This window comes from Ambystoma mexicanum, chromosome 14, assembly GCF_040938575.1.
Source record: "Ambystoma mexicanum isolate Mex_15411 chromosome 14, UKY_AmexF1_1, whole genome shotgun sequence".
Lineage (NCBI taxonomy): Eukaryota > Metazoa > Chordata > Amphibia > Caudata > Ambystomatidae > Ambystoma > Ambystoma mexicanum.
In genome coordinates, this window is record NC_090940.1 from 456752105 (window position 1) to 456772104 (window position 20000).

Genomic DNA, 20000 nt, shown 5'->3' on the forward strand with positions numbered 1-20000 from the left:
CTTTTCCTGCCAGGTAAACCACGGTTATCGCGTTTAGCACAAATAGGTGGCATGGCTCCAAAATGGCCATGCCACGAGGTTCTTTGTCCTGTCCTTTGGCCATCTTGCCCCTTCCCCAGGTTGAGCCGACCCAGGTCAGTCCTTATTTGGGCATGCATTCTCCCGTGAAACGCCAACCTTTCGCAGGCTTCTGCATGCCTTGTGTGTGTGCTTCCAGGATGTGGGCTGAACTGTCTGGTTCCAATACACATCCTGGGTTCCAGAGAGTCTGGTGTGCTGTGAATACCTGGGACCACCATGGTTCATGATTGTTCCAGGTATTGGTATGCCTGTATGTGAGCAGATCTCCCATTTGGTCCTCTTCATTTTGGCGCAAAGGAGATTTTGGATAAGAGAAGGCTCCAAACACCCATACCATGTCGATCTCTGGAGTTCTCACTGAACGAAGGATAGGATCAAAGTATTCTGAAACTAAAAAGCAGAGTCGAGGAACCTCTGGTGACCCGCTGGAAGGTTTGGCACCCTGAGCCCGCTGTCATCCTGCTGGACCCCTCTGCATCTGATAGTCCTAGAAGGTTTGCGAAGACACTTCGACCCATTGGAATAGTGGGACCAACTATACTCGGCACCTTCATCAAACCCTGCAAGTAAGCCTTCTCGGAAGTGTCACTGGGCCAACCAGCGGGCTGACCAGTTTTCACAGTACCTTTGCTCTGAAGCCACCACCGCTTCAAGGAGGCCTTTTAAACTTGGTACATCGCAAGCTCTGTGTTCAAGGCACTCTTACACCAAATTTCGTACACTTGGCGTTCCCAGCTCTGGAGTAAAGAGAGAGCGCCCGAACCAGAGTACACGCGGTTACCGTGTCGGCCAGCCATGGTGATGAACTTTGCAAGTGCATTGCAGCTGTGCTCCTCTGTGCCCTGAAGCCTGCTACAGCAGAACTGGCCTCATCCATCCACCAGGTGCAGAGAAATCGCCACTGTCCCGTTTGGGAATCAGCGCTGTAACTTTGTCGCTGAAAGCCGAAAAGCTGCGAGATTGCATCTTGTGAACCTGCAACCGAAGTGGACTCGACTGCCGAAGTTTGGTCCGGGGTGCATCGGGGGTCGTTCAGTAATTGCAACCCTAACTGGTTGTAACGCTCACCTGATTCCCACGGAGGCGCAGGTCTGGCTTCGAGTGCTGATGCTTCTTCAATGGTGAAGCGCAGGACTCTGAAGATGGACAGGAAGGGCCCCTCTACTCTGGCTTCTCCGGCTCGCAGGAATATTCCCCTGTGCGTGAAAAGGGAGTATTACCTACTGACTAAGTTATGCTCAAGCCTCCCACTCTCTTCCAACCCTCCACGATACCCTTCCACGATTCCCCGTGAAGTCTCACCTTAGGGTCAGGAAGGATGAGCTCTCCATCCTGCTTCTGATGCAGGGGCGCGTTGAAACCCAGTTACTTCACTGGATTGAGGATTATGGGAGTTCAGGTAAGCTTGACTATTCAGGTAAGGCTCTGTAAAAGTTCTGTTGCAAGTTCAAAAGTCCAAGCTTAATAATAATGTTCATTATCTTTTTCCCCTTAGGGGCCAGGGTTCGGAATGCCAGAGATATGGCGCCGACCCGAAGTGATACGTGCAGTTCCAGTAAATGACAGGTAAGGTCTGGATGAGCGCTCGGGTAATGTCTTTGCATTCGCTCATTCAATGTCTTTGTCTTTTTTCCCCATAGGGGCCGGATGCCTGGAAGCGGCAAGACCCGAAATGAAATGGGAATGACCCAACAGGTAAGACTTAGAAGGAATTTGAGCTTTTCCTATTCCCTTCCTTCTCTCACCTTGTTCTTGTCTTTCTCTCTAGGTTCTGGGAAGTGGCTGTGGATCCGGATGATCGCTGCTGAAGATGGTGGCGTCCAGGAAAGGTGAGTGAAATGCAGCGCTGCAGCGATCGTAGCGAAATGCTTTTAAAATGACGTCTTCCTTTTCAGGATCGTCGGTGTGATGCCTCTGTGGTGTTGATTTAGCAGGTAAGGTCTTTTGTCTCCCTTTGCAGGTGACCTAGGATACTGACAGGCGTGGCTGAGGTCCAGATGCAGGATCTGACACGGTGAGCGTCCAGCTGCGAGGAGCAGAACAACGCGAAGCGTGAGTTGCTGATCGGGTGTGGTTTAAATAGCTTTGGAAGAAGTTCCAAGTGTGTATCCTTCCTCCAATCAGATATGTATCCTTCCCCGACCACACCCGGGTGGAAAGTAATCCCACAGGTAAAGTAGTTCCATTCAGGCCTCAAGAGGGCCTGGATGTGGCAGCATGGTCTGCATCAGGTAAGTGCACATTAAAACACTTGAACACATGTCTAGCTTTATGAGCCTGGCGCCTAAGGCGCCAGGACAGGGGTCCAACATGAGCCTGGCGCCTAAGGCGCCAGGACTGCGTCCAAAGGGCCCCAGCTTGGGCCCGCTGGCACTCCCCTGGGGGAAATGATGCCTGCCTCTGGGGTTGCTGGGTCGGACCTGGCTCCTTGGAGGTAGGCATCATGACAGTACCCCCCCCTCAAGGCCCCTCCCAAGGTTCTTCCCTCCGGGGGTTTTGGCTTGTTCGGAAATCTCCGGTGAAACCTTTGTACTAATCGAGGTGCGTGGACATGTTTACTAGGCTCCCACGATCTCTCCTGAGGTCCATATCCCTTCCAGTCAACAAGATAGAAGAGTTTCGACTTTACCACCTTGGAGTCTAAAATGTCTTTAACTTCGAATTCTAATTCCCCTTCAATTTGAACTGGATCTGGAGGCTTGGACAATCGGGTTCCTGGTTGTACGGGCTTCAAAAGTGATGCATGAAAAACTGGATGTATACGCATGTTGGACGGTAGATCCAGTTTAAAGGCCACTGGGTTGATTATAGCCTTGATGGGATAAGGTCCTATGAATCTGGGATTGAAGGTTCGCGGGCCCTTGAGGGATAAGTGTTTAGTTGCTAGCCATACCTGGTCTCCTACTTGGTAAGGCAGAGTTTTACTCCGGTGCAAATCTGCGTTTTCTTTATACTTTTTCTTGGCTTGCTGTAAATGAGTTGCAGCTTCTTTGAAGGCTCGGGTTATTGTGGAATGCAGATGATTTACTGCGGGCATTTCCAGGGTCAGAGGTGGATCTAGGTCAGAGGTCCGAGGATGGTGACCATACAAAGTATAAAAGGGGGTTTGTCCGGTCCCAGAATGCACTGAATTGTTGTATGCATATTCTGCGATCCAAAGGATGTCTTTCCAATTTAACTCGGATTGGTGTAACATGCACCGAAGATATTGCTCGAGAGTCTGATTGGTTCTCTCGGTTTGTCCGTCGGTCTGGGGGTGGTGGCTGGTGGATAACCGCACATCTATTTGTGCTAGTTGGCAACACTTCTTCCAAAAATGGGAGATAAATTGACTTCCACGATCCGAGACTAATATGGAAGGGAAACCATGTATGCGAACTACATTCTCCAGGAATTCCTTGGCCAAGGTGGAAGCAGAAGGCAAACCCTTTAAAGGGATAAAGAGGGCCATTTTGGTGAATAGGTCCACAATTACAAGGATTGTGTTGTAACCAGCACAAGGAGGCAGGTTGGTTATAAAGTCCATTGACAGGGTGTGCCATGGTGCCGGTGGAATATCCAAGGGTTGAAGTAGGCCGGCTGGCCTTTTCTTTTGAGCCTTGTTTTGGGCGCAAATTCCGCAAGACAGAACAAAAGACTTTGTCTTTTCTCCAAGAAGGCCACCAGAAGTGACGTTTAATTTTTTCCTCTGTTTTAGCGATACCAGGATGTCCTTCCATTAAAGATTCATGATGATGGCCAATAACAAGTTCTTGCAATTCTTTACTTGGCAGAAACAACCGCTCCTGGAAGTAGGGTAAGTCATCCTTAACGGTGTAATGAGGACCCTTCTGACTCCATTCCAGTAAGGTTGAAGAGTCTAGAAGTTGTTTTACTTGCGTTTGGATGTCCTCAATAGTGTGCAATGAAGTTAAGCCTAAGATTCTTTGCTCAGGTATGATGGGCACAGGTTCTAAGCTCGAATTAGGTTCTTCCATGCCAATCCGGGATAAGGCGTCCGCTTTTCCATTCTTGCAGCCAGGGCGATAGGTAATTACAAAATCAAATTCCGCAAAGAATAGAGCCCATCGGAGTTGTCGTGAAGATTGAGCTTTGGCCGTCTTTAAATACTGTAAGTTTCTGTGGTCCGTAATTACGGTAATGGTGTGTCTTGCACCGAGAAGATAGTGACGCCAAGCCTTGAAAGCAGATTTGATGGCCAGTAACTCTTTATCGGTAATTGCGTAGTTGATTTCAGGAGGAGAACATTTTCTGGACCAAAAGGCCACTGGGTGTAGTTGGTTAGTTTTTGCACCTCTTTGCGACAGGACAGCTCCCATGGCCGAACTGGATGCATCGGTTTCCACTATGTACGGGAGATCTGGGTGCGGGTGTTTCAGTACAGGTGCAGAGGTGAATTTGGTTTTCAGGTCCTGGAAGGCTTGTTCGGCTTCAAGAGTCCATTCGAAGCGTTTGTTTTTCTTTAGGAGAGCGGTGATGGGTTGGCCTGTTCGGGAAAATTCCGGGATGAATCTTCGATAGAAATTGGCAAAGCCGAGCATGCTCTGAACTCCCTTCACCGAGCTAGGAGATGGCCATTTGAGGATGGCGTCCACCTTTCGCGAGTCCATTCGGACTCCTTGAGGTGTCAGGATGAATCCGAGAAACTCAACTTCTGGGGTATGAAAAATGCATTTTTCGAGTTTTGCAAATAGTCTGGGCTGGCGCAATTTCTCAAGAACTGCCCTAACATGTTTTCTGTGATCAGATTCTGAAGAAGAGTACACCAGGATGTCGTCAATGTAAACAATGACACAGACATCGATAAATTCCAGAAGAACATCATTCATAAAGTACTGAAAGGCGGCAGGTGCATTGCACAACCCGAAGGGCATCACCTGATACTCGAAGAGCCCAAATTTGGTGCGGAATGCAGTCTTCCATTCGTCGCCTTCTTTTATGCGCACCAGGTGATAAGCTCCTCGGAGATCTAACTTGGTGTACACACAAGCGTCTTTCACCTGGTCGATAAGCTCAGGGATCAAGGGCAGAGGATAACGATTCTTAATCGTTATTTGATTTAGGGCGCGATAGTCTATACACGTTCTAAGGTCGCCTTCTTTTTTCGGCACGAAGAACAGAGCTGAAGAGACAGGAGACTTGGACGGGCGAATAAAACCATTGGCTAGGTACTGATCTAAATACTGACGCAAATGCAGGTTCTCAGGTTCCGTAAGAGCATAAATCCTACTACAAGGTAGTTGAGCATTGGGTACCAGATCGATTTGGCAATCATAAGACCGATGGGGAGGTAACGTGTTAGCCTGTTCTTTCTGAAAAACGTCTTGGAATTCTTGGTATTCTGACGGTAGCTGTACAGGGGTGGAAGTTGCTGAGGCTAGACCCATAGCTGGATTTCTTGAATAACAAGTTGGTTCACAATCAGGAAAACTTATCTTCTTTGCTCGCCAGTCAATTCTGGGATTATGTGTTTCTAACCAAGGAATTCCAAGAATTACTTGAAATTGTGGTGCCTTGATCACATCAAACACGATTGCTTCCCGATGTCCATCCTGACCCACCAGAGTCACTTTAACAGTGGAATGCGTTACTGGCCCTGAGGCTATTTCGGTTCCATCTACTGTAGTAATGAAATCTTGGGTTACTTTCGGGCGGAGAGGAAGCTTGATCCTGGAATCCAATTCACGGTCTATGTAATTTCCAATAGCTCCACTGTCGATGTATGCTTTTATAGCATGTAACTGCTGAGGCTGTTTTGGGTTCACGAGCACCATTGGCATGACAAAATGCGAGGTCAAAGAGTTAGTTTTCAAGCTCGGCAAGCGGACCCCTACGCTTGTCGGGCTAGGTCGTTTCCCGAATCAGGTGTCAATAATTCGTTATCAGTAGCTCCAACCACCTTCTTAAGTGGTTTAACTGGACAATTTCGAAGAAAGTGACCGGAAGTCCCGCAATACAGACAAAGTTGCATTTGCCGCCTTCTCTCTCGTTCTTTCTGCGTTAATGGTCCTTTAACGCCACCGATTTGCATAGGTTCAGATACGTCGGTACTCTTGGAGTTAGCGTGGGTTTTGATCGGTACTCGGTTTTCATACTTGAACCGATCTGCTTTTCTATTTTGAAGTCTATGATCAAGTTGAACCACCAAGTCTATGTAGTCTGTGCAGACCTGGGGTGGGTTTACTATCTGAGCTAGAACATCCTTTAGCTCTCCACGCAGGCCTCGATGAAACACTGTGATCCTTTTGTTTTCTGGCAATCCAGTTTCGACAACTAGTCTGTTAAAGGTGGCAATGTAGGACAGAAGATCCTGATTACCTTGTCATAAGGATAACAGTTCGTTATCAAGGGCCTGTCCTTGAGAGTGTCGAGCGAACAATCTTTCCATGCTGGCCTGGAAGCCCTGAAAATCCTGGAGAATGGGATCATCGTGATTTACCAATGGAATAGACCAATCGGCAGCACTGCCACTGAGGTAAGATAGTATAAAGGCTACCTTGGTCTGATCGTTAGGGAAGGCTCCGGGTCTGCACAGAAAGTGTAAACGACATTGGTTCATAAAGACGGCATATTTCTTGGGATCCCCCGCAAAACGTTCAGGCGGGGCCAAAGGCATGTGTCCAGGTAGATTAATTTGTACCGGGTTACTCAAACCCATTGATGTGGAAATGTCTCCGGAATTAGGTAAAGGAGTGTGCCCTTCCTGGGCCTGTAATAACCTTTTGGCTAGGTCATCTGTTCTTTCCTTGGATAAGATCAGTTCTCTTTTGAGAGCGTTAGTCTCCTGGCGGGCTGAGTGCACCTCCGCCCGTAAGTCCCCCAAAAGCTGGGCCAGCTGGTCAGTCTCGAAGGTATCCATAGCGCCCGGGTGGGAAATTGTGGGTAGGCTTCGCGTTCTGTAACGCTCACCTGATTCCCACGGAGGCGCAGGTCTGGCTTCGAGTGCTGATGCTTCTTCAATGGTGAAGCGCAGGACTCTGAAGATGGACAGGAAGGGCACCTCTACTCTGGCTTCTCCGGCTCGCAGGAATATTCCCCTGTGTGTGAAAAGGGAGTATTACCTACTGACTGAGTTATGCTTAAGCCTCCCACTCTCTTCCAACCCTCCACGATACCATTCCACGATTCCCCGTGAAGTCTCACCTTAGGGTCAGGAAGGATGAGCTCTCCATCCTGCTTCTGATGCAGGGGCGCGTTGAAACCCAGTTACTTCACTGGATTGAGGATTATGGGAGTTCAGGTAAGCTTGACTATTCAGGTAAGGCTCTGTAAAAGTTCTGTTGCAAGTTCAAAAGTCCAAGCTTAATAATAATGTTCATTATCTTTTTCCCCTTAGGGGCCAGGGTTCAGAATGCCAGAGATATGGCGCCGACCCGAAGTGATACGTGCAGTTCCAGTAAATGACAGGTAAGGTCTGGATGAGCGCTCGGGTAATGTCTTTGCATTCGCTCATTCAATGTCTTTGTCTTTTTTCCCCATAGGGGCCGGATGCCTGGAAGCGGCAAGACCCGAAATGAAATAAGAATGACCCAACAGGTAAGACTTAGAAGGAATTTGAGCTTTTCCTATTCCCTTCCTTCTCTCACCTTGTTCTTGTCTTTCTCTCTAGGTTCTGGGAAGTGGCTGTGGATCCGGATGATCGCTGCTGAAGATGGTGGCGTCCAGGAAAGGTGAGTGAAATGCAGCGCTGCAGCGATCGTAGCGAAATGCTTTTAAAATGATGTCTTCCTTTTCAGGATCGTCGGTGTGATGCCTCTATGGTGCTGATTTAGCAGGTAAGGTCTTTTGTCTCCCTTTGCAGGTGACCCAGGATACTGACAGGCGTGGCTGAGGTCCAGATGCAGGAGCTGACACGGTGAGCGTCCAGCTGCGAGGAGCAGAACAACGCGAAGCGTGAGTTGCTGATCGGGTGTGGTTTAAGTTCCAAGTGTGTATCCTTCCTCCGATCAGGTATGTATCCTTCCCCGACCACACCCGGGTGGAAAGTAATCCCACAGGTAAAGTAGTTCCATTCAGGCCTCAAGAGGGCCTGGATGTGGCAGCATGGTCTGCATCAGGTAAGTGCACATTAAAACACTTGAACACATGTCTAGCTTTATGAGCCTGGCGCCTAAGGCGCCAGGACAGGGGTCCAACATGAGCCTGGCGCCTAAGGCGCCAGGACTGCGTCCAAAGGGCCCCAGCTTGGGCCCGCTGGCACTCCCCTGGGGGAAATGATGCCTGCCTCTGGGGTTGCTGGGTCGGACCTGGCTCCTTGGAGGTAGGCATCATGACACTGGTGGCCCCCTAGTGCACCCATCCATTTTTACGCATTAGTGGCCCCTGAGGCCCCTCTCCTTTCCACTGCTAATGCAAACTAGCGAACTATTCCCAAATCTTGGAACCTGCTCTGCCCTGTTGGGGAGAGCCTCCTCGAATAGTGGGAACATATTCTGCATCACCTCACCTGCCTTCCTGAGCTGCTACAGACCCTTCTAAAGACCCTGTTTGACCGATTTGCACTAACGCGTGCGCCATCATTGCAAGTGCATTTGAGCAATAGGCTCCTCTCATTTTAGGGACTGGGCTGAACTGCCTAAAGACTATTTGCACTACCTGCTTCCTTCCCTTTCTAGGTTGGGGACCAATTTCGTGCATTAACCCTTAGGTCCCGCGGTCATGTATATATGTATTTTAGTAGGATTGTGTTGGTTTAGAAGTTTTACTGTTAATAACTATTGTGTTGAAACTCAAAGGCCTTGAAAAAAAATGTATTTGTATTTTTAATATGTCTACACCTGACTGGGAGGGATTTGTAAGTGTACTTTACTCTGTGTGCTCATTGACGTCTTTCAGTAACCCTCACCCCTTCTGAGACCTAGTTATGACCGCCGCCAAAGCTACCTTGATTGGTCTGGCTTGTCCAGACGGTTACCCTGTTCCAAGAAACTAGGCTGGCCTTCTGAACCTCTGCCCACCAGGTCAGAGTTCAGAAAACCGTCTTAACAAATTGGTGTACAGCGGTGGGATAGGACCGAAGGTATCCAGTGTTGCACACTAGTGAAGGCATTTCAGATTACCCCTACCCAGGACGCATAGTGATCTAGTAGTAATAACTGTAAAGGCCATAGACCTATCTAATATAAAGGAAACAATACCTTTATAACCTTAAATGCTTCTAGATCAGAAACATTGAGAAAAATGTGTACTCAGAGAGGTTTACTTGCTCAAGGTACAAAAGTGGAAATGATTCAGAGAATCATGGAATGGCAAGAGTTGCAACTCAGTGCCATAGCCTCTGATGAGAGTGCAGAAGGAGGTGGAGCTGCTTGCACTGACGTAACTGACAGTTCTGTTGCTGCCCTCATCCATGGTGCCCATGAGGACAGGGAGGATGCAATGTCCGATGTTTCCTCTGGAAGCTCTGTTGCAAGAGCTGCTGTTTAGGCAGAAGGAGCTTGAATTTCCCATGGTTAAGTTGGCGGTAGAGCAGGCAGAAAAACAGAAGGACAGGGATCACCAGTTGGAACTGGCCAAGCTTCAAGTTTCAAATGGATCCAAGGGATCTGGACATGGCTCTGGGTCCTCCTCTCATCCAAGATATCCTAAAGACCTGCTCAATGTGTATGATGAGAAGAATGACACTATGGACTGGTTGAATGCATTTGAGTATGCATGTGAAGTTAAAGAGGTTGTAAATGCTGATAAGATTGCATGGTTGCTCTGCAGACTACCCCATTCTGGCTGCAGTGCTAATATGGAAATGTCAAAAGCTGAAAGAGTAGATTTTGCAATGTTGAAGCAAACTCTCATCTTAAAGTTTGGGAAGACTCCTGCGCAATACTTCAACAGGTTTAGAGAGTACAAAAAGAAAGAAGGAAATACTTGGGTGTCATATGTGACTGATTCTTTGAAGAACTTGACTGGCTGGGTTGAAGGCTATAAGGTTTCCACCTTTGAGTGTATGATTTATCTTGTCATGCTTGAACACATTTTTGCATCTTGTTCCCCTGAGCTTAAGCAGCATTCTTAGATCATAAGAAGCTGGCCATTGCAGCAGATTTGTGGGTGTCACATAGAATGTCCTATAAGGACAAGACTCATTCTGGTAAGCAGGAGGAGGGGAAAAAGTCCAAAGATAAGGAGAGTGGGGGATCTGATAAAAATTCTTCCCAAAAGAGTCACGAAAAGAAATTCAAGGGCAAGTCACAAGAGAACACACAAGGTAGTGGAGGTTATCCTCCAAAACAGAACTCTGGTTACAATAAGCCTCCCTTTGTCCCAAGGCCCAGTGGATCTTGTGTTGCTTGTGGAGCAAGTGACCATGTGAACAGGGACCCCAGATGTAAGGTCAAAACCTTCGGGGTCCACGCTGCTAATCTGGCCTTCTTCTCCTACGAGGAAGAAGAGATTACAGGGGCATCCTTCTCCTCAGACCCCTTTCCCCAGTGGGATAGATTCTGAAGTCGTTTTATTTTCCCTGGTTTCCTGGGAGCCTGAAGACTCAGAGCCTTATGCTAGGATTCCTGATAATACAAAGCACTACTTTAATGACAGTGTGCTGATTAATGGAGTAGATACTCCTTCCCTTAGGGATAGTGGGTGCAGCCAAATTGTAGTGGATTCTACCTTGGTAGACCCAGAGGAAGTTGCCAGAGTGCCTCTTTTACCCACTAAGTTGGCTGATCGCCCACCTCTCAAGTTCCCAGTTATGTAAATCTTACTATAAATGGTACAGTGGTCAGTATTCCAATAAGCATTCAGAGCGATGTCCCAGGAAAGGTCTTGCTGGGGAATGATCTCAGAGCTCTATGGCTTGTGGGCTACACAGCAGAGAGACCCTGCACAAGGTCAGAAACCAGGGCTGCACTGGCCAAGTCCAACGCCCAGCCCAAGCCAAAGGGGAAACCCAAGGCTAAAGGAGTCAAAAAAGACAAAAGAGGGAAAAAAAGAATCCCCCCCCCTAACTCACCTACTACTGAGGTGGAGGTAGTTGGTCAAACACCTGAACCTGACGAGGAAGAGGTGTTATCTGAAGTGTTTGATCCCAATGACCATCCTGAACTACAAGGTTTATTAGTAGAAGGTGGTCCTGACTGGATTGAATTCAGTAGGAGCCAACGTGAGTGCCCATCTCCGGAAGGCCTAAGGAGACAGGCCTGCTCCCAGTTTGGGGGTGAACCGCCTGGGAAGCATAGGATTTATTGGGATGGTGGGCCTCTCTACAGTGAGCCTACACAGTCTGCAGATGGAGACCATAGGAGGTTGGTGGTTCCCCTTGCTGTAAGACCCTTCCTCTTGCAGTTGGTGGATGAAGTGCCCCTTGCTGGTCACCTTGGCATCAAAAGAACCAAGCAAGGGTTATCCATGCATTTCTACTGGCTCAAGATGGGGGTGCAAGTACAAAGTCACTGCAGGAGTTGTGCCACCTGTCAGTTATCTGGAAAAAGTAGCACAACAATCTAACCTCCATTGATAACACTTCCAGTTGTGGGGGTACCATTTGATAGGGTAGGGATCGATATTGTTGGTCCCCTTGACCCCCAAACATCCTGAGGCGCAATAGGTTTATCCTGGTACTAGTCGACCATGCTACCAGGTATCCTGAGGCTATCCCATTAAAGACTGTGACTGCCAAGTCAGTTGCAAAAGCTTTACTTGGCATATTTACTAGGGTTGGCTTCCATAAAGAAGTTGTGTCTGAAGTATATGCAGGCCATGTGGAAGGAATGTGGTGTCACCTATAAGTTTTCATCGGCATACTACCCACAAACCAATGGTCTTGTTGAAAGGTTTAACAGAACCTTTAAAAAAGAAAGTGGGATCTTCTACTGCCATTCATACTGTTTGCCTACAGAGAGGTACCTCAGGAGGGTGTTGGCTTCAGCCCCTTCCAGCTTCTGTTTGGTCATCCTGTGAGGGGACCCTTGGTAATAGTCAAGGAGGGATGGGCGGTGCCCACTTCCCCCATCACTACCAATGTAGTAGACTGTGTACTAGGGCTCAGAAAGAGGATGGTACTCCTAATGGGTCTGGCTAGTGAGAAAGTGAATGCAGGGCTGTAAAGAAATGCACCGGTGGGGGCGTCTGTACTCCTGCTCTCTATATGGTAGAGGAGAGGCACAGAGGACCCCAGCCAAGGTTTTCTATTATTGGTAACGCCGAGCAATCAAGGCCAAGCTTCTCAGGAGGTGATGCAGGCTGGTTCTTAAGTACAGTGCAGTCCCCAAGCACCCACAAAGGAATGTCCACACACTGTATTAGTTAAAACACAGTCTTTATATAAATAAGGTTCAATGTTATATACACTATCACGATAATACACTTGTGCTCTGACAATTCGAAAATGGTAAATATATACAGTTCTAGGTGGTACCACGATTTCTCTGATTCCATTAAATTGCACCAACTGTACGAAGTTCAAATAGCATACAAATCAACACAGTAAAATTATATCAACCATAGAGTTAGGAGGGAGATAAATTGGTTAGACAATTGGCAGAATTCTGAGTCACTACCACTAGGCACAGTTCCATGGGAGGATCCGCCTCCTGGGCAACCTGTAAATGAAGATGCACTACAAGCCCAGTCCAGATATTGTCTGAGATTCTTATCTTCTTCTATAGTACTGCAACCCAAATGTACCTTGTGTTTTAGAGTTCTTCGTCGGGGAATCGACGGGCCCTTCTTGAGTGCGCTCCCTTTCAAGCAGGAGTCACGGGTCATTGAACTTCGAAGATGAAGAAAGGGTGAACGTTGTCGTTGAGGCAGCAGCTTCGGTCTTTGCAGTGCTCGTAGACGAGTGATCGAAAACGTCATGCAACAGGGAAGGCGTGCGGTGCACCTCAACGACGATGGTTCGTGACCACAGAGAGTTAGTGAAGAACTTTGGCCCAGCAAGGGCGTCAAGACGTCTGCATCTGGTGTCGGCGAATGGGACGTGACCACGGCTGGCTTCAGGAGCTTCGCCTGTGTCTTTGAGGTCTTCGGGTGGCGGGAAACCCACTGTTGGATTCGCCTCGGTTGTCGACGGCCTTGACTTTCTACGGCCGGACGAAATTGGTCGACGATGATGAACAAGGGAGTCCTTGGATCAAACTGTTTCTTAGGCAACGGGAGTATGGCGGCTCTGGTCGGCGACGGCAGTCTACGGTGGACTGCTGTCCGGTGCTTCTCTTCATTCTCCTCGCTGGTCCCCTTCTCTGGTTGGTAGCCTTTCGTAGGTCTGTCTACCATGGAGCTTTGGCAAAGATCAGCTGGTGCACGATGGTGCCTCGTAGCTCGGGGAGAGGTTTCCTTACCAGGTCCTCTCTTGGATCAGTTCTTGAAGATACAGCAGCTGTCAGATTACATGGAAGGGGGCAGCGGTTTACCTTCTTCTTCCGGCTCGGCTTCGAGAGTAAGCATCAAGTATCAACTTCAGCTTCTGAACGATTTCTAGCAGTGAGAGGCCCCAGATATACTGTTGATCTCCCATTCATTCTGCTGGGTCACACTCAGGCAACCAATCACTCAGAAGGGCATTCAGCCAGTCAGTCAGCCAATCAGGCGCACAGTATATTCAGGCCATTCACTTCTCTCCAGACACTCACAACAAGTAATGTGTATTGGGTCAAGTACCCAGCCATTCAACACTCCACACTTTATTCATACCGGTTTCGGGCACGGCCGTGTCAGTCATTGTGTCAAACACCAGATACTAGACACCCATAACACAGAAGGCGTATTCTTCACATACAGGTCCCAACCCCCGGGCGTACTCACAACATACGGTCGTTGGGAAGGCTCCAGCCCGTCTGGTCGGCACTTCCCCATACTAGCATATGGAACTTCCACCCAACAGCCTGTCAGGGGGAAGGGACAGAGTCAGGGCTTCCCAGGACTTCAGGAAAACCAAGGTAACAGGTGATGGAAGGCAAGAGGCCACGGGGGCCATCTTGTCTCCATCAGGAATCTACTGATCCCAATTACAGGGCCTGGGCATCCCAAAATGGAGGATGCGCAGGGCAGCTGTCAATTCAGCAAAGAGCTGCCAGAAGTCCGTACCCTGCTCTGTGGGCCACACACAGGTGCCCAAAAACATACACTAGAACAGGTTTGTACTCCACCCATGGGTGCAATAAGGGTATCCCAAGCGTCTGTTCACCAAACCAAATACAGGAAGAGCCGCACCGTCAGGAGTCCCACATGAACTCCTGCGTGGAAAACAAGTCAGAACACATGATAAAGTAATAAAGGACAAGGATTCAGAGGCCCTATCCCTCTGATGAATTTCCAGCATCACAAGGCAAGAACTGGTGAAACATTGGTATGACCAGAAGGCTGCCCTCATCAATTTCACACCAGGTCAGCAACTCCTGATCATGAATCCTATAAGGCCTAGATCTTTTACAGGTCAAACGGTCAGGCCCTTACACAGAGGTGGAGTCACTGGGTGTTGTCTATTATTTCGTGGACCTTGGAAGGGCTGGACAAGCTCCAAAAGTGTTCCATGTGCATAGGCTGAAGGCTTTCATCCCAAGAGTTGAAATCACTGCACTGCTGCTTGGCTTCAGATGTTCTCCGGCATTGGGTCTTTCATGGATTCACATGCTTAGAATATTCCCTGTCGACAGACTGGGAACCCTCGGTACACTTATAAAGCTGTTTCCCATAGGAAAACTTGCAACACTTTTGTGTCCTATCTATGTCGTTTTTGGGGTTGTCCACGCATGCCCCACTAGGACGTAGCGCTATAGATGCCCCGCCCCCGCGGCTCCCTTCAGATTTCAACCGTCTCCAAAGTAGTGGTAGCACCTCGTGTAGTCTACTATTTTGTCTAGTTTGTGCTGTTGGAGTTTTGTCCTGATGTCGGGAAAAGCGCTGTTCCACCCGTGTGCTACGTGCGGGTTGAAGGTGTATGAGGGTGACGGGCATATGGATTGCATATATTGTCTACACCCTCATCATTCGGCAGACAAGTGTGACATATGTAAGGGCTTCTCCCAGACAAAGAGCCTCGTGGTCTGGCCATTTTGGGAGCCAGGCCACCATTTTGGGCTAAGCGCGAGAAACGCGCTTAAACAGCCAAAAGGAGCTCAAAACACTAAGAAACGATCGCTGCCACCAGTCCCGTCCGTGATTCACTTGCACCGATCGTTAACAATCCAAAGAGAGTGTATAGGGCCTGTAGAGTTAGAGACCCAAGAGAGTGGTAATTTAGCTTACAGTGCCCTCTTGTGTCATGTTGCACGAAAGCTGCAACATGATAAAAGAACTACGGAAAACAACGTTTCCCGGTACTGACTGTCTTAAGGGCATGTCAGTTTCCCCGTAAGAATGGAGCGAAAGCTGCGAGGAGTGCGGCAGAAGGCTGCACTTCTCTGGCAAAGTCTAAATCATGGTGAAAACAACCGCAAAAAGTTTAGGGGTTGCCACATGGAAGGAAAATTACCTACAATTAAGAAATCTTTCCTAACAGTCGACGACTAGTGGCATGGTTAACCGATGGAGCGGGGACATACCCGCCTTGGAGGTAGGCTCCACGCACAGCGTGGCCTCAGCGTCAAAATCTTCAGGGGCCCCGCGCCGCTCGACATCGTCGGAAACCCCCGGTGAAGAAATCACGATCGACGGAGAAGGAATCGTCGAGAAGCCATTCTAAGGAGTCTTCATCGAAGAAAGCCTCGTCATCCTCATCTTCAACGAACAAAGACAGAAAGGAAAAGTCGAAATTCTCCTCGGGCGATCACCATAGATCGACCTCGAGTCGAGAAGCGGAGAAGCGTAGGTCAAGTTCAGAAAAGGTGGGAACTCCTCAGGGACCTACACGACCACCACCACCACCGGCGTCGACGGCAGGGCAGTCGTCAACCCCTTCTCTGCCACTGACACAATTGGTCTCATCGGTTATTGGGCCACAGATGGCGGCGGCGACGACGACAGGGCCAGCTTTAGCCTCGTCGACGGAGATACCGCAAGAGGCCTGGCAACCAGAAGTATTCGACCCGGTTTTGCCGGAGACCCTACTCCAGCAAGAAGCCCTGTCGGTGTCCTCGGGAGAGGAGGATGTGAGAGTTGCTGGCCCGGCAGACCTCGGGTTACGAGGAATTACCAGGCCTCTCTCAGAGGGAGCCAGCATTCCGGGGTCTACCCCTCTTCTCAATCCGCAGTAACTCTTGTCGCTGGAGGTTTTATCCACGTTACAAATGTTGCTGAAGACACTGGACGAGAGGCTACCTCAAGCAACTCCGGCCAGGTCACCCATCGAGGAACCGGACCCGTCTCATCGGCCACCTCCGTCAACCCCCACGGCAGTGCCAGCGGGTGGAGACCTTTCAGCTGCACGCCACGAGGAAGGAGAACTGATAGATTCAGGCTCGGACAGGAGAACCTTATCGGATGTCTCACTTTCCCCCTCCAGGGATCCAACCTGGGAGTCTGAGGTGGAGTTGGAAACCCCGAGAAGATTGGCTCATCCGTCTCCCCCGGACGACATTGGGTCATTTTACTCCGTGATGGCCAAAGCGTGTACAGAATTCGGGTTAGCCCAGGAAGAGGAGAATAAGGACTGCTTTTTTTTCGACCACATGGGAAAGAGAAGAAGGTCGATGTTCTCGGTACCCATCCTGGATCATGTGTGGCAGGAGGGGTTACAGACCATGCGTCACCCTTTCTCGGATCCGGCAATAAAAGGTCGCCTGGAGAAAAAATGTAAGGCCCCAGAAGCTACCCCCAAGTGTTTGTCCTCCCAACCAACCCCTGACTCGGTGGTGTCAGCGGCGGTAAGAAAGGCAAGAACCCAGCACAAGTGCACGACCCCTCCGGAAAGTGAAGCCAGAAGACAGGATGTCTTTGGCAAATAAAGTGCTGTCGGTAGGAGTAACTACAGTAAAAGCGGCCAACTCTCTGGCTATATTAGCCAGATACGACAGAGAGATGTGACACCGGCTGGCACCTATGCTGGAGCATCTTCCGGAAGAACATCATAAGGCAGCGATGTTACTTGTCAGGGAAGGTGAGGAGGCCTCCAATCATGCCATAAACATTGCGGTGGACCTTGCCGAATCGGGGTTTAAACAGGTGAATAACGGTGTGGTTCTCCGAAGGCAAGCATGGCTAAAATGCACCAACTTTAGGCCAAAGGTGCAATGCAAGGTGCTGGATATGCCTTTTGAGGGAGACCTTCTGTTCAGCGAGAAGGTGGACGAGGCCCTGAAGGGCATGAAGGAGGACTCAGACACGGCGCGTTCCTTGGGTGCCCTCCAAAGTGGTCGAAGTTTCAGGTCTTTTCGTCCCTTAAGAGGAGCATCGGGAAACTCCAGATTCTCGGCCTCGAGAGACAGATCCTTCAGTAGGCCAGCATACCCCTCCCAGGGATACAGACGGGCTTCTCAAGCGGCAAAACGACGCCGAGACTACCAGACCCCCAGGAAGAGGACAGGTTACTCGTCAACGAGAGATAAGCAGACCAAGGACCAGCAATGACGGGCCTTGGAACATTCTGGGAGGCAGGGTATCGTGCTACATCGACGAATGGGAGCAAATAACAACGGATCAATGGGTGTTGGACACAGTAAAATACAGACATTCCCTGCAATTCAAAAGCAACCCTCCGGACATTCCACCGGCGTTTGTAGCTCAACCTCATCTGAGCGTGTTGCAGCAGGAAGTAGCACTTATGCTACAAAAAGGTGCTATAGAATTGGTTCCGTCGTTGCAGAGGGGTCAATGGGTTTATTCCCGATATTTTGTGGTGAAAAAACCAAACGGAAAGTGGCGTCCCATTCTAGACCTGTGCGATCTAAACAAGACATTGAAAAGCCTAAAATTCAAGATGCTCACGCTCCAGGAAGTGATCCGGTCAGTTCAAGAGGGGGACTTTCTGGCGTCTCTGGACCTGCAGGATGCGTACTTCCACATACCAATGTGTCGGCGACACAGAAAGTTCCTACGGTTTGTGGTAGGACGGACTCACTACCAGATCACAGTACTTCCTTTTGGGCTGAAATCCTCTCCCAGAACGTTCATGAAATTTTGGTCCCGGTGGCGGCCTGGCTGAGAAGGCAAGGCCATTATGTGTACCCGTATCTCGACGACTGGTTGGGAGTTTGCAGGCCACCATGCAACTCTTACAACGGCTGGGGTTTGCGGTAAACTTCGAGAAATCCTTGTTGACGCTGTCGAGAAGCTTGGTGTTCCTGGGCGTGCAATTCGAGACCCAGTCAGGGTTAGTGAAGCCATCCCTCGACAGAATCACCAAACTCAATCGATGGGCAGGTCGGCTGAAAATCAATACCAGACTATCAGTGAGAACAAACGTGTCAATTCTGGGCGCTATGGCATCCTGCATTCCTCTGGTGGGCAACTGCCGCCTGTTCATGAGGCCGGTTCAAGAGTTTCTGGCGGACCGGTGGACGCAGGCCCAAGGGCTCTGGTCGGACAACTGACCGTCGACGACGGCGAGCTCCTACTAGCTCTTCAGTGGTGGCAGAGCTTTCAGAATCTTTTTTTTTTTTTTATTGAAAAACTACAGTCTTGACATTTGAGAAAAGACTTTTGTTTCAAAACAGAAGATAGACAGACAGAAGAAAAAAAATCAAGGACCAAATCAAGATCATAAACTCCATTCCTTCACAACAGAAATCAACAGTGACATAGGTCATGTGTCGGGCAAATTCCTGTTCCAGTCAGCACATTTTGGGCTGAATTAGGTTGAATAGGAAATTTCAGAGGTTCATTCAGGTAATTTAGTATTGCACACACATTTTCTATTATTGCCAGATGAAATCATATGCCACCATGCTGTCATGTCTTCATCTACAGGTGCATATTGGCCCAAATGTTTCGAACGGATCGCACAGATTGCTTGGCAATCTAAAATTAGATGTTTTAGGGATTCTACTGCATCTAGACAAAAGCGACAGCAGTTATCACTCGTTGATGGATTTTTCCTTTGCCATAGGATGTCTTTCGACTGCAGAGTATTTAAACGAAAACGTAGGAATTGCTCGCGATAGTAGCATCGTAGCAGATAATGGGGGTGTGTATTTAATTCTTTTTGTTTTTTTTAAAAACTTTGTTTTATTGACATTTTCATAATATAATAGGCGCAAGACATTATCACAAGTTGTGCAAATAACTGGCCCAGTAACCCCCCCACCCCCTCCCCAAAAGAACCCGCCCCCCGAAAAAAAAAAAAAAAAAAACGTAGTCCCCGTAGGAACTTCTTGCTGGGGAGCCACGCTGAAAGCTCCAAAAGTCTGGAGCTCAAGAAAGAGCGAGAGCGTTGACTACGTAAATGGCTGATTATCTACCATCGTCCCCTGGGCAGTGGGCCCTGTCCCCTCCTTGTTCCCCCCTGAGGATCAATGCACATCCCAACCCCATATCTGCTGTACCCCGTACCAGTTTGCTTGGAATGAGCCCAAGTCATTGTTCAGCATTGCCGTTAGTTTATCCATCAGGAACATGTTTTTGACCTTTTTTAGCCAGTCCTCCTTCGAAGGGGTCTCCGGGCTCTTCCATTTCTGGGCCAGTGCAACCCTTCCCGCCCTCAACATTGTTTCCCACATTCTAGGGTATCGGGGTATGTCCGTGGCCTCCGGGGGGAGGCCCAGCAGCATTGTCAGAGGGTTCTGGGTGAGAAGCTCTTCAGAAACTTCGGCGATCCAGCCCCTCACCTTCTCCCAGTATGCCTGAGCTTTCGGGCAGTGCCACCACATGTGCCCTCTCGTGCCGACCTGGTCACATCCCCTTGGGCATGCGGGGGACAGTCCTGTGAACATTTTAGACAACTTCACCGGGTCTCTGTGCCAACCCTGTAGGATCTTGAAGTTGTGTTCCATGTCCACTGTGAATAAGTTCCCATGGAAAGCTATTTTAAATATCCTCGACCATGCGTCTTCCGAGATCTCGTCCCCCGCTAGGTCATTCCAGAAAGTGCGGAACACCCTTCTCTC

General features: G+C 49.1%; 1 protein-coding gene across 1 annotated transcript in view; it reads left to right on the forward strand.

Annotated features, from left to right (window-relative positions):
• The window catches only part of DICER1 (dicer 1, ribonuclease III), a 2611056-nt gene that overhangs the window by 773358 nt on the left and 1817698 nt on the right, over nt 1-20000 (forward strand). The window lies entirely within an intron of this gene.